This window comes from Magnolia sinica, chromosome 13 (assembly GCF_029962835.1).
Source record: "Magnolia sinica isolate HGM2019 chromosome 13, MsV1, whole genome shotgun sequence".
NCBI lineage: Eukaryota > Viridiplantae > Streptophyta > Magnoliopsida > Magnoliales > Magnoliaceae > Magnolia > Magnolia sinica.
Window position 1 is genome coordinate 35,268,310 of NC_080585.1, and position 14,146 is coordinate 35,282,455.

Here is a 14,146-nt window from a genome sequence, read left to right on the forward strand (position 1 = left end):
GCATGGATTTGATGCTCTGAAGTCACCAAGGCAAGGGACAGACCCCATGGGACCGAGATCGAGGAATTTACACGCCAGAGATATGAGGAAATCAAGCCACTCACGTAAAACGGTCCCAAAAATCGTCCAGAATGCAAGATCACAGGGTTCTCACCATCCGTTCAGCTTGAAACTTCACATATAGCCTAAGGACCACAAATTAACCATAGACATCAAATTTCAGCCATTGGATCCTTGTAAAAGTGCCCCAACAGTCAGATCATCCCATGAATTATTGATTTGGGACCCACCAAGCATCAGCACAAGCCGATTCCTGCATGCCCTGCATCCATGAAATCTGGACACTGCGGGCCGATTCATGATCAAGATCAGGATCGAATTGATGATCCAGACCATTCAAACTCCTGTGATAATGGTCCTAACTCTATCCAAGAAGTCCGTTTTGATAAATTTGGATGGTTAGCCTCCCAAACTCAGGCCAAATGTAGGATTTTTCAGCGTTTTCTTGATATACAAAAACAAGATCGTTGAAAAATGGAGGATGGATGGCAGTTTGAAGAGCCTATGGGCCACACTAAATCTGAACCAAAATAGACCATACCCGACTAGTTTTTCAAGAAGAATCCAGTGGATGGCATGGATTTCTCAAATGACAGATGCAGTGGGAGTGCAGCCGTGGAGGCATTCAAGGGATCTATCGTTGGGAACGTAGAGTAGCCGTGGAGGCATCTGGTGCACATGGTGGAGTTTTTTTTCTTTTCTTTTTATTTTTTATTAAGAGATTATTGCTTAATCATATCCATGGCTAGCTAAACCTCTTAGCTAGGGCTAAGAGGTGAAGCTTGTAGTGTGATGGGATTCTGTCTATGGTTTTGATTCATGTCGAACTGATTTTGATGCTAGTTTGATTAATAGGAATACATTAAGTGTTTAATGGTTTGTGGTGACTAAAATTATAATAGATCTATGATGGCTTTGAGTATTTCCTTTCCCTTTTATAATTATGAAGTTAGGAAGCCCTGTTGTTCACCATCGCCCGTTAGACATGGTTGGATGATGGAACACTTCCTAACAATCATACATCTCTTAGATTGGTTGTGGATTGGTTTAATTCTATTGTTTGCTTTGTCTCATGGGCATGGTTTTGTGATGGAATCTATTCTAATTTACATCTTTCTTATCTCTTGAAAACTAGATCAAAGGAAGTTCAGATTTAATTTTCATGGTTATATTTTCCAACTGGATGAAGATGGGACTTGAAGTCCAGTTGAGTTCATGAATCGAGCGTAGATCTCCCTGATCTCTACAAGTGGATCCTTGGCACCCTAGTTTCCTACCTCTGATTTCTACAAGTTTAATATTAGTATTTTCACCATTAATCCCTCTTATTCACTTGGTTTAGATTTCATCTTATTCTAGTTCTAATTGTAGTTATTTTCAGGTCATGTGTACAGGTTTCAGTCCCTGTGGATTCGACCTCGGTCTTACCGAGACTATTACTACATCACAACCATATACTTGGGGTGTGAACAAGTTTTTGGCGCCGTTGCCGGGGACTGACAGTTATGTTTTTCTGAGATTAACTAGCTTTAGAATTAGGTTAAGATTAGGGATTTCTAACTTTAGGTTTAGGTTTCTAATTTTAGACTTTCTTTTTTTTCATTTTTAGAAATTAACTCAGCTTTCTATTTTTGTTTTTAGGAATTTTTTTCCTTTATTTTTTATAGACACTAACCTAACTTTCCTATTTTGTAGGATTCTGAGATAGAAACTTCCAATTTGGTAATCTCTTTCTAATTTCTTTATTTTTCTATTTTTAGGAACTAGTTTATTTTTAGATATTTTCCTCTTTTACTTTTAGAAACTAGGTTAGTAATTTCCCTTTTTAAAAACTCTTTCTAATTTAGAAACTAACTCATCTTTCCTTTATTTTATTTTTAGAAAGTTTTAATTCTAGGTTTTCTTTTAGAAATTTCTTACTCTCTACTTTAGGTTTAGAGTTTTCCTAATTTGTTTTAGAAATTTTCTTTCTTTAGGAATTTTTCCCTTTTTAGAAACTAGTTTATTTTCTAACTTTAGGCTTTCTATTTTAGGAACTGACTTGTTTTGTTTTATCTTGCAGGATTTTAACTTAGGACCTTCAATTTTAGTAACTTCCTTCTAATTTTTTTTCTTTATTTCTTGATTTCTATTTCTTTTATTCTTCTTTAGGAGTAGGTTTAGAATCTGAATTGAGGGCTACGAGTGTTTCATGCCCAAGTGGGTTCGTGATAACACTCTATATCTCTTAAGTGAAGGAGGATTGGTTGAGGGGTTATCTATCCATCGTAGGATTAGACACCACTTGAGATCCTCAGAGTTAATTAAAGTGATGGTTGTAAATCAACCTCTTCTACCCCTACCTAGGGTGGAGGACATCCAGGATGAGAATGAGGTGCATCAAGCACCCCCGCCTCGTACTTTGTGAGATTATTTACAACAGGCGGGGGTGAGCACGCCCTCATGCATGGTTTTTCTAGAAAACACGGGATACATGAATATCAAGCCAGGAATGATCCAACTCCTTCCAAAATTTCATGGGCTTGAATCTGAAAATCCGTATCCACACTTGAAAGAGTTTGATGAACTCATAGCCACTTTATACTTTCCTAACGTGTCTCAGGACATGGTCAAGCTAAAACTCTTTCCCTTTTCTTTGAAAGAAAAAGCTAAGACGTGGTTACATTCAATAAATCCCCAATCTATTGGCATACAGAATGACATGACAATGGAGTTCATAAAGAAATTTTTTTCATATCACAAAACCAACAGCCTTAGAAAACCAATCATGAACTTCGCCCAAAAGGAGGATGAAACATTCTTCTAATGTTGGGAAAGGTTCAAGGATCTTTTCAGTTCATGCCCATAACACGGTTTTGAAATATGGCACATTACACACTTTTTCTATGATGGACTGACATCTTCTATGCACCAATTGATTAAGACGATGTGCAATGGGAAATTTATGAATAAAAATGTCGATGATGTGTGGGATTACTTGGATAAACTTGCTAAAAACGCACAACATGGGACACATACCCAAAATCGAGTAGCACTTTTAGTCTCACTCAATCAAAGGAAAGGGACGGAGTGTACCTGCTGAAAGAGGATGATGATATCAATGTTAAAGTGGCTAATCTCATAAAGAAATTCAAGGCGATGGAATCGAGGAAGGATAAGGGTAAGGAAGTTGTTTGATGTATTTGTGGTTGTAACAGTCACACAACTGAAAATTGTCCAACTATATCTACCTTTCAAGATTACCACTTCAATGGACCCACTTCTAATATGTACAATCCTAGTTGGAGAAATCATCCAAACTTCAATTGAAGGAATGGACAAACTGCTACCCCTCAAGGTTTCTTCAATCAAATTCCAAATCAAGGGAAACTTCAAGAGGATCCAGTTCTAAAACACATTCAAGACCAAGAGCTATTCAACCAAGATATCAGATCAGCAATAGAATCACTTACATCATCTATTCAAAGGATAGAGTCACACATAATGATTGTCGGAAAGGGGATGCTTCCTGCTCAACCTCTCCCCAATCCCAAACCGCAATATGAGATAAGTGATCTAAGCTCTTCAGATCAGATGGAACAGGCTAAATCTATCACCACTCTTAGGATTGGGAAGACTATTGACAAAACTATTCCGGTTAGGGCTAAAAAGCCTAAGGACCCGGAAGAGGATAATAATGATAGAACTAGCATTGCTCCATAAGAATTAAAATCGGAACTTTAAGATAATTAAGTTACTCCATTCCCCCAACAGTTGGTTGCACCAAAACCTCTCTTTAACTCTCAGGATATTCTAGAGGTGTTGAAACAAGTGAAGGTCAATATTCCTCTACTTGATGCCGTAAAACAAATACCTTCATATGCCAAATTTTTGAAAGACTTATGTACAACCAAAAGACGGCAAAATATTCAAAAGAAAATCTTCTTAACTGAGAAAGTGAGTGTCATCCTAAAACAAGATGTGCCGTAGAAATTCAAAGATCTTAGTAGCCCAACCATATCATGTGTAATCGGGAACTATCAAATTGCACACACACTTCTTAACTTAGGAGCGAGCGTAAATCTGATTCCCTACTCGGTGTACAAACAGTTAGGTTTGGGTGAATTAAAACCCACCCCAACCATATTACAACTTGCCGATCGTTCAGTTCGTGTATCGAGAGGGGCAATTAACGATGTGTTGGTCCAGGTTGACAGATTCTACTCTCCAGTAGATTTTATCATCCTAGATACAGAACCCATCAGTAACATGAGCACTCAGATTCCCGTCATTCTTGGTCGTCCATTCCCTGCCACTTCAAACGCAATCATCAATTGCATGATGGAGTCATGAATATGTCTTTTGGGAATATGACATTGGAGTTAAATATGTTTTTCAATACTAGCAGACAGTTCGAGGATGATAACGACTTCCACAACAATAACATGATTGACTCTTTCGTAGAAGATAGAGCGCCTCTGACCTTATCCTCTAGCCCTCTAGAGATGTGCCTGGCCCACTCCCATGATTTTAATGATGACATGATTAGGGAAATGGGTGTCATGCTTGATACTTCGCCAGTATTTGAAGTTAATTGGTGAAGGCCACAATTTGAAGAGTTACCCCAAACCGATGCAGTGCCTCTACCATCAAACCTCAAAGCACCAAAGCTTCACCTAAAACCTTTACCCTCTGATTTGGAATATGCCTATTTAGGTCAAGAAAAGACATACCCAGTGGTGATTTCATCCCACCTTGAGAACAAACAAGAGAGTATGCTCATTTATACTCTTGAAGAAGATAAAGGAGTTATTGGACATATCATCACAGATCTCGATATGATGAATGAACTCCTTTTAACTGAATGTTTTGACTCTTTAGATGATTGTTTGGCACACTTTGCAAATTCAAACGATCTCATGATACAACAAATAGTGGATGCCTCGCAAGACAATATCTCGGTACTTGTCACGGACTGAGAGAACCCTTATTCTAAAGTACCTCCTCCCCCAGATCCTAAATGTTTACCATTAAAAGAGGAGGAGCTGAAAATTGAACTAAAGAGTGAAACTTCAGCGTGTGTTGAGACTACACCACCTATTACAAATTTTTCTGAATTTCATCTACTTGTAGTCTCTGATTCATCATGGTGTACTAACTTTGAAATTTTTTGTTCCACAGGTGAATCGTATATACTTTGGACACTTCAGACGATTAAAAGAAAACTTTATACTGAGGTCCCTCAATTTCTCGGGACATTCACGCTCTAGGACATCCAAACCTACTGCAAAATGGGCTTTTGGATGATCTTGTTGAAAAACTTTTTGAGAAATTTACCAAGATACTGGCTGACAGAAGAACCTGGATGCATGATTGAGTAGATTTGTCATGCTTTCACAGTTGAGGATTAGATTTACTGCTTTCATAGAACTAGGGTAGTTTACTTTATAATGTTCTGGGTTAGTCGATTTTATGTCATTAGGTTAGTTTGCTTTTGTTGGTTTCTCTCTTGTGCTGACCGGCTCTTACGCTGATATCTTTGGAAAGCCTCATGATTCTTTCGTCTAGTTACTATCTTTCCATCACTCCTCTTTTACTTGCGTTGTCCCATGTGCATTGCATGCTTATTTCTTTTACATTGAGGACAATGTAGATTTTAGGTTGGGAGTAGGCGATTAGGTCACTTAATCAGTGTTTACTCGGTCTTGAGCAAAAATTGTGAAAAAATTTTAAAATTTTTTTAGAAAGTCTTGTGAATTCGAAGTGATTTTGACGATCATCATTGATTTAGAATTATAACATACGGAGTGTTGTGGATTTACGTCTCTTGGATTTAGTTGTCTGATAGATTCCACGGTAGAGTTTGAATTATCAATCCATGATTAAAAGTTTTAAACATTGATTGAGTCATGATTTCACATGTCACATCTCGCTTACACATTGAAGTTTCAATTCAATATTGAAGGAATAACCTAGTAGTCCCTAAGCATGAAAGGAACCAACCTGAGAAAAATGAAAGGGTTAGGCGAATGGTCTTCACCATATGTTTGCTCCCTATAGGTGAATGTTCGATTCCCCAAGGTTGACATTCAGAAAGGGATAGACGATTAGTTTTCACCATAGGTTTGCTCCCTATAAGTGAAGATTTGATTCCCCTCTTTGGCGTTACTTTTAATGAAAAAATCAAAAACTAGAAAAATGAAAGAATGATCTGTAAGGCAAGTTTTGGTTTAGGTTTTGGTTGTCATGAATTCTCTTGATGGTTACCAATGATATCATGAAATAGAGAAGTGACTCTTAATGTTGATAAGCCGAGATTACACTTTACACCTATGAACTCAATATTTAGAATTTTTTTCTAATTGATGGATTAATACTTTGAACTTGATTATGAAGTCTACCGTGCGCTTAAGTCCAGGAGAAAGTAATACCCAACATTCATAAATCTTAGAATTCTCGTATCTGGATTGTTTTTCAAAAATCACTCGAGTTTATAGAAATTGTCATGTAGTTCTCAACTTATTTTTCACAAATTTTGCTCAGGACTAGCAAAATGCTGGTTGGGAGTTGTGTTGAGGGTCAAATATTGCATATTAGACCCCAACTATTACCTAATTTTACGAGCATAATACCGTTTAACAGCATATTTTAATCGTTTTGTGATACTGGGTGTATTTAGGAGCCTGGACTGAAAAATGGTACTAAAAGCATGGATTTGATGCTCTGAAGTCACCAAGGCAAGCGATCGAGGAATTTACACGCCAGAGATCCGAAAAAATCAGGCCACTCACGTAAAATGGTCCAGAAAATCGTCCATAATGCAAGATCACAGGGTTCTCACCATCTGTTCGGCTCGAAACTTTACATATGGCCTGATGACCACAAATTAACTTTACACGTCAAATTTCAGCCATTAGATCCATGTAGAAGTGGCCCAACGGTCAGATCAGCCCATGAATTATCGATTTGGGACCCACCAAGCATCAGCGCAAGGCGATTCCCGTACGCCCTGCGTCCGTGAAATTTGGACACTGCGGGCCGATTCATGATCAAGATCGGGATCAAATTGATGATCCAGACCGTCCAAACTCCTGTGATAATGGTCCTAACTCTATCCAAGAAGTCCGTTTTGATAAATCTGGATGGTTAGCCTCCCAAACTCAGGCCAAACACAGGATTTTTCAGCGTTTTCTTGATATACAAAAACAGGATCGTTGAAAAATGGAGGATGGACGGCGATTTGAAGAGCCTATGGGCCACACCAAATCTGAACCAAAATAGACCATACCCGACTGGTTTTTCGAGAAGAATTCGGTGGATGGCGTGGATTTCTTAAATGACAGATGCAGTGGGAGTGCAGCCGTGGAGGCATTCAAGGGATCTATCGTTGGGAACGTGGAGCAGCCGTGAAGGCATTTGGTGCACGTGGTGGAGTTTTTTTTCTTTTCTTTTTATTTTTTATTAAGAGATTATTGCTTGATCATATCCATGGCTAGCTAAACCTCTTAGCTAGGGCTAAGAGGTGAAACTTGTAGTGTGATGGGATTCTGTCTATGGTTTTGATTCATGTCGAACTAATTTTGATGCTAGTTTAATTAATAGGAATACTTTAAGTGTTTAATGGTTTGTGGTGACTAAAATTATAATAGATCTGCGATGGCTTTAAGTATTTCCTTTCCCTTTTATGATTATGAAGTCAGGAAGCCCTATTGTTCACCATCGCCCCTTGGACATGGTTGGATGATGGAACCCTTCGTAACAATCATACATCTCTTAGATTAGTTGTGAATTGGTTTAATTCTATTGTTTGCCTTGTCTCATGGGCATGGTTTTGTGATGGAATTCATTCTAATTTACATCCTTCTTATCTCTTGAAAACTAGATCAAAGGAAGTTCAGATTTAATTTTCATGGTTATATTTTTCAACTGGATGAAGATGGGACTTGAAGCCCAGTTGAGTTCATGAATCGAGCGTAGATCTCCCTGATCTCTACAAGTAGATCCTTGGCACCCTAGTTTCCTACCTCTGATTTCTACAAGTTTTATATTAGTATTTTCACCATTATTCCCTCTTATTCACTCGGTTTAGATTTCATCTTATTCTAGTTCTAGTTTGGGTAATTTTCAGGTCACGTACAGGTTCAGTCCCTGTGGATTCGACCTCGGTCTTACCGAGTTTATTACTACATCACAACCCTATACATGGGGTATGAACAAGTAACTAGATAGTTTTCCTACTTGATGCATCGTGATTGCATTGCATGTCATCCCTGTATTTATAGTAATTTATGCATATTGTATTCTATTTGTTGATTTGTACTCTTTGTTGTATTATCTTAAATATATTGTACATGAACTATGATGTGTTCACTCACTGGGCCTAGCCAGCTGATGTTTGCTAAATGAAAAACCATAGAGAGGTGATCGAGACTAGGATTGTAACTTAGGTACCATAGAATGAAGCCAAGCTGATGGACGATCCACAAGAATAGTTACCCAATTTAACCAAAGATGAACTTGCTGTGATGAACTAATTGGATGGACCACTTGACATAAACTACCGCTTAAGAAATTTTAGTTTCTTATATTTTTCCAGTTGATGATTTACACATTGATATGATACAAGCTTTTGGATATTATTTGTTGAGTAATTTTTGACATTCATGATCAAATAAAGCCCCAAATGGGAGGGCTATATTAAATTATTATTTGGCATGGTATGATTAAAAGAATGGGACTATTGAATCGATGAAAGTATGTGGAATTGTATGATGCATATGGATGTGTGATTATTTGGATGATGAATTCTGGAATGAACTTTGAGTGCAATTAAGCTAAGCCTCCAAACAACTATATGACTTGTCGATTTGAGTACACTTTTTTTTAAGCTATTTCATATATGTGGAAAAAACTGTACAAGGTAGATTTTGAGTGGACCCTTAAGAAAAAGGGGGAAATGGGTCCGCCTATTATATGAGAAATGCAAAACCAAAGGATTTAGCCCTCCCTCAAGCTACCTAGTCTGACTCTATCCGGGAAAAGGAGACCTCTAATTGGAGAGGGGACCTCCGTCGGAGATCGAAAGAACATGTGCGAATGGCCGCCACTACTGCTGCGAGCTAACACATCAGCCACAATGTTTACCTCCCTAGGAGTATTGGAGAGAACAACCTCCATGTTGACCATGAGCAATTTGATCATGGCCCACTAATACCACATGGCCCATGGGGGAGAGGAGTCTTTTGAGAGGGTTGCAATCACTAATTTGGAGTCGCTGGCCACCTCCACCTTGGTAAAGCCTGATGTAGCACAACGGGAAAGGCCCTCCCAGATCGCCCTAATTTCAGCCCGAGAGTTAGACCCGTAACCAAAATCGGAAGAGAACGTGAAAAGGAGATCGCCAGTAACCAAAACCAATTTGAGTACACTTGTTGTATGAGTCATGAACCGTAATTCGGGTCTGAGGGTGCACACTCTGTATTTAAATTGTGGGGCATGACAAAGTTGGTATTTGTGTTTTCCCTTCATTCAAGTTTCTTTGACCTTATCAATAGGTTGGATGGGAAATAAGCACTACATTGGGCCCTAAGATTTTTTAATGGTGGACATTCAGTCAACACTTCTTTCCTGTGTTGACTGTCAAAACAGATGGACAATGTGAATATATAATACATAAATCAATGTGGGCAATGTGAATTTGGATCTTCTTCATTTTGGGCTCATGCTCTAAATGATCTTTCAAAACAGATGGACAATGTGAATATAGAATGCATACATCCAGGTGGGTAGATCCAAAACAGCCCCTTAGTGGTCATCAATTTGTCCATCTATTTTTGCAAGACCATAATAAGATACAAGGCTAAAAATCAAGCAAATCCAAAACCGGTCTAAAAATCAAGATAATCCATAAATTTTTAGATAGTTCACACAAACTTAGATGAAGGGAAAGAAAAAAAATATTAGCTTGATCCAAAAATTTTGTGGCCACAATAAGTTCTTAATGGTCAATCACCACTGCTTCTCATGATATGGTCCACCTGAAATTTGGATCTTCTTCATTTTGGGCTCTTTCTTTAAAAGGATCTCTCAAAATAGATGGACAGTGTGAATATAGAATACATACATCAAGGTGGGTCATACAATAATGTCCATACCTCATATCCAAATCTTAGGTGGACCAATATGTCCATCTATTTTGCAAGACCATAGTAGGACAGGAGTCTACAAATCAAGCAATTACAAAACTATAACAGGACAATAGTCTTAAAATCAAGCCAATCAATATAGTTTTAAATAGTTCACACAAACTTAGATGAAGGACAATAAACAAATACCAACTTGATCCAAAAATTTGGTGGCCACACAACAAGTTCTTAAAGGTTAATCATCACTATTTCCCATGATATGGTCCACTTGAATTTGGATATTCTTCATTTTGGGCTCATTCTCTAAGATGATCTGTAAAAACGGATTGACTATGTGAATATAGAATACATACATCAAGGTGGGTTGTAAGGTAACAACCACACTTCATATCCAAATCTCAGGCGAAGCAATCTGTCTATCTGTTTTGCAAGACAGTAATAGGACAGGAGTTTAAAAACAAGGAGATTAAAAACCCATAATAGGACAGCAGTCTAAAAATCAGGCCAATCTAAATCTCATGTGGACCACACATGGCAGGAATAGTAGTGATTGAATGCCCACCATTAAAAACTTACTAGGGTCCACCATAATGTTTATTTTTTTTTATCCAAGCTGTTGATAATGTCACACAGAGATGGATTAAGGGAAAACACAAATATCAACTTGATCTAAAACTTTGGTAGCCTATAAAAAGTTTTTAATGGTCAATCATCACTATTTCCTATGGTGTGGCAGATCCAAAATAGCCCCTTAAGTGTCATCAATCTGTCCACATGTTTGCAAGAACATAATAGGACAGGAGTCTAAAAATCAATCAGATCCAAACCCATGTGAGCTTTGGATCCCATCCATCCAACCATACAACAATCCATCGAACCATCCCATCCATCGAATCATAACACCATACAACTATCCATCCATCTATATATTTATCCAACCATCCCATCCATCCATCCACCCAACCAACCATCTCATTCATCTCACCACCCCATCCATCTAACCATATAACCATTCATCCAACCATGGCAGGCCAGATGATTGATGAACACAAGCAACTGAAATGCAATACATCTTCAATAAGATTTTATTTTTTTACAAAAAAAAAAAAAAGAAGAATAGAGAATCATAAATTGAAAAGGTATTAGAAATCCCAAATTAGTGATTCAACAATACAAATCCCTAATTAGGGATTCGGAATTGCAGAAAGAAATGATGAGAAGGGAAAAACCCTACATCATACTCGAGAATTCGAGATTTACGAAAATTAAAAGCTTTCTACTTCTATCAGCATTCCTAAAAAGAGATGAAAGGTAGAGGTAAATGTATCCGCCGAATTCCAGCATTGAAAAGAAAGAAGTTAGGGTTAGGCTTAGGGTTTCTTACCTAGTGGAGAGAGGAGAGGAGAGAAAGAAAGAGAGCAGTCATTGTTGAATAGAGTAGCAAATGGTCGAGAGCTGGAACAAATGGCCGAGCAGTAGTAGTATGCCGGGCAAAGTCGCATATGGCCAAACAGATAGCCGAGCAGAGCTGTAACAGAGGGTCGAGGAGATTGGGAGGGCAAAAGAGTGAGTGAGAGAGAGGGAGCAATTGCTAAAATGGGAAAGGGCTAGGGTTTTGAGAGAGTGTGAGAGAGAGTGAGAGTGAGAGGGGGAGTAAGAGAGAGCAAGAGACCTATACGACAGAGAGAGAGAGAGAGGGCTAGGGTTTTGTACGAGAGAGAATGAGTGAATGAGAGAGAGAGAGAGCGAGAAGACAAATCGACAGAAGAGGATCGACGCTTGACGGGGGATTTTAGGAATTTTATTTTTATTTTTAAATGTGCCCTTCCCTAATGGCTTATTTCCATTGGGGAATTATATTAATCTAACGACTATTGTCTATCGGTGGTTGATCCAACGACTATAGATCGTTGGGGAAAAAAAGGCAGGACCATCAACATTGGACCTAACTTTCAGCGACGGTTTTCTACCTAACCCCGACAGATTTAAACCGTTGGATACTCATTGGGAAAAAAAAGGCATGACCATCGAGGAAGGTCCTTTTTCTAGTAGTGGTGGATTAATTGACTTCTTTCATAATAGGATACACCAAAGTTTGTAGGGTAACGAGCATTATACTAGATGCACCCTTAAAACCCTAACCCCTCCTTATATATATAATCTTAACTTAGATGATATGAAGAGAAATAGAGATAGCTCAAGGGATCGTCTCCTTCAAAATAATATGTCGCTCAAAAACACACGAACATGGGGCCCTACTATGGCAATCCCGGGTAGGGGAAAATGGATCCGAATCGAGGGCATACCTATCCACGCCTGGAGCGAACACACTATTGGCCAAATTGCCAAGCAAATGGGGACAGTGATTGAGCTGGACAGATAGTCGATTGAAGGACCGAACCGCTGGTTTGCTTAAGCCAAAATCAACCTACACAAGGATACTCCTCCAATAAAAACAATTAACCTCTTGGTCGAGGGGAGAGCCTACCAGGTCACAGCATCATAGATCTTTACCCTCATTTAGGGATGGATGCATCGAATTCTAAGCCCCCACCTGCCAATTTGAAGGAAGGGACAAAGCAATGGGTCATCAGGACCTTCCAAAACAAGCATGGCCGAGCTGAGGACGTGGAAAACCATATGCCAAATGAAGAAGGAAGCCAAAGGAACCTAACAGACCATATGATGACCTCACAACCTGTTTGCCGAATTGCTGCTGAGAACGCCTCAAATTCTGAGGACCCACAAACCGCGGGGACCAACTCATTTATGGTGAGTTCACAACCTGTTCGTCGAATTGCCGCACAGAAGGCCCCAATTCCTGAGGAGATCCAAAATGCTGGGGTCATCTCAAATACGAACAGCCAGCCGATGAATGATGATGATCTCCCTCAATCCCATTTCAACCATCAGACTCTGGACTTACTCCCACAAGCAATTGCTGAAGTGCCTCCTGATAAATGCAGGACTAGATACCAAGCAATCCATGAGGAGCCCCTGCCCCCCAGGCCATCGGTAAGTAAGGACACATTATTAGTTGATTCCAATGTGCACGAAAAAGCCCACATCCAATACCAATCGACCCTTCTCAATCCCTCCACCCCAGGCCATTAGATCAAGCCCCCAGCTGAAGTTATTGACGCTTGGGAGAAATGGTTGTTGGGAGTTAAAAACCTATTCCAGGACAGTCTTGCTATGCCGCTGAACATCAAATCTCCAACTCCAATCCCCATTGGCTCTGACCTAACAGCAAATCCCAGCAGGGAAGCCTCGAACCCAAGTGACATCGTTGACTATGAAGACAGGCAAGATAACAGTTCAGGGTCTTTTCAGGTGAATGGGCAGGGAACCCAACTGCTAAAGAACAATCAGACAGGAACTCTGAATAGAGAATTGCAACTATGGGTTGATCTTCAAGGCAAAACCGACACATTGGAAATGTCCAACTCCGGCTCCAGTACTGAATCCCTTCGAGCAGAGGAAGGAAAAATTAAGAAGAAGAAAAGGAAAAGTCTTCCCAAAATCAGTATCATCAACGGGAAAAGTCAGAGACTGAGAAGCAAACATAAGCGGGCTGAGCATAGAGGCTTGTTTACTGATGATTAGTATCGTATCTTGGAATGTGAGAGGGGTAGGCAATGCTCAAACTACCCAATTTTTGAAGAGGTTAATCAAAAAGCACCAGATCAAAATCCTCCTATTACAGGAACCTATGATCAGGGAAACCCGGAAGGCTACACTGGCTATGAAGCTGGGTTTTGCTAACCAGATAGTTGAAGATGCTGCTGATAATCAGATATGGATTCTGGGCAAGAGTCATATCCATTTCCACTTGATTCAAGCCACCAACCAATGCATTTCTATCGTCTCCAAATCTAACATCTCTCCCATCTCGGCAACAAACTCAGTGGTTTACGCTTCATGCTCTAGGAATCTATGAATTCAGCTCTAGGATGAGCTTA

The 14,146-nt window shown here is 39.2% G+C and overlaps 1 non-coding gene across 1 annotated transcript; it reads right to left on the reverse strand.

The window, feature by feature from the left end:
• Positions 1-2,809: 2,809 nt before the first annotated feature.
• Positions 2,810-2,916, reverse strand: LOC131224555 (small nucleolar RNA R71). Its single transcript, XR_009161029.1, has one exon. It is a non-coding gene; the product is annotated as a small nucleolar RNA R71 (small nucleolar RNA).
• Between the last annotated feature and the right edge of the window lie 11,230 nt (positions 2,917-14,146).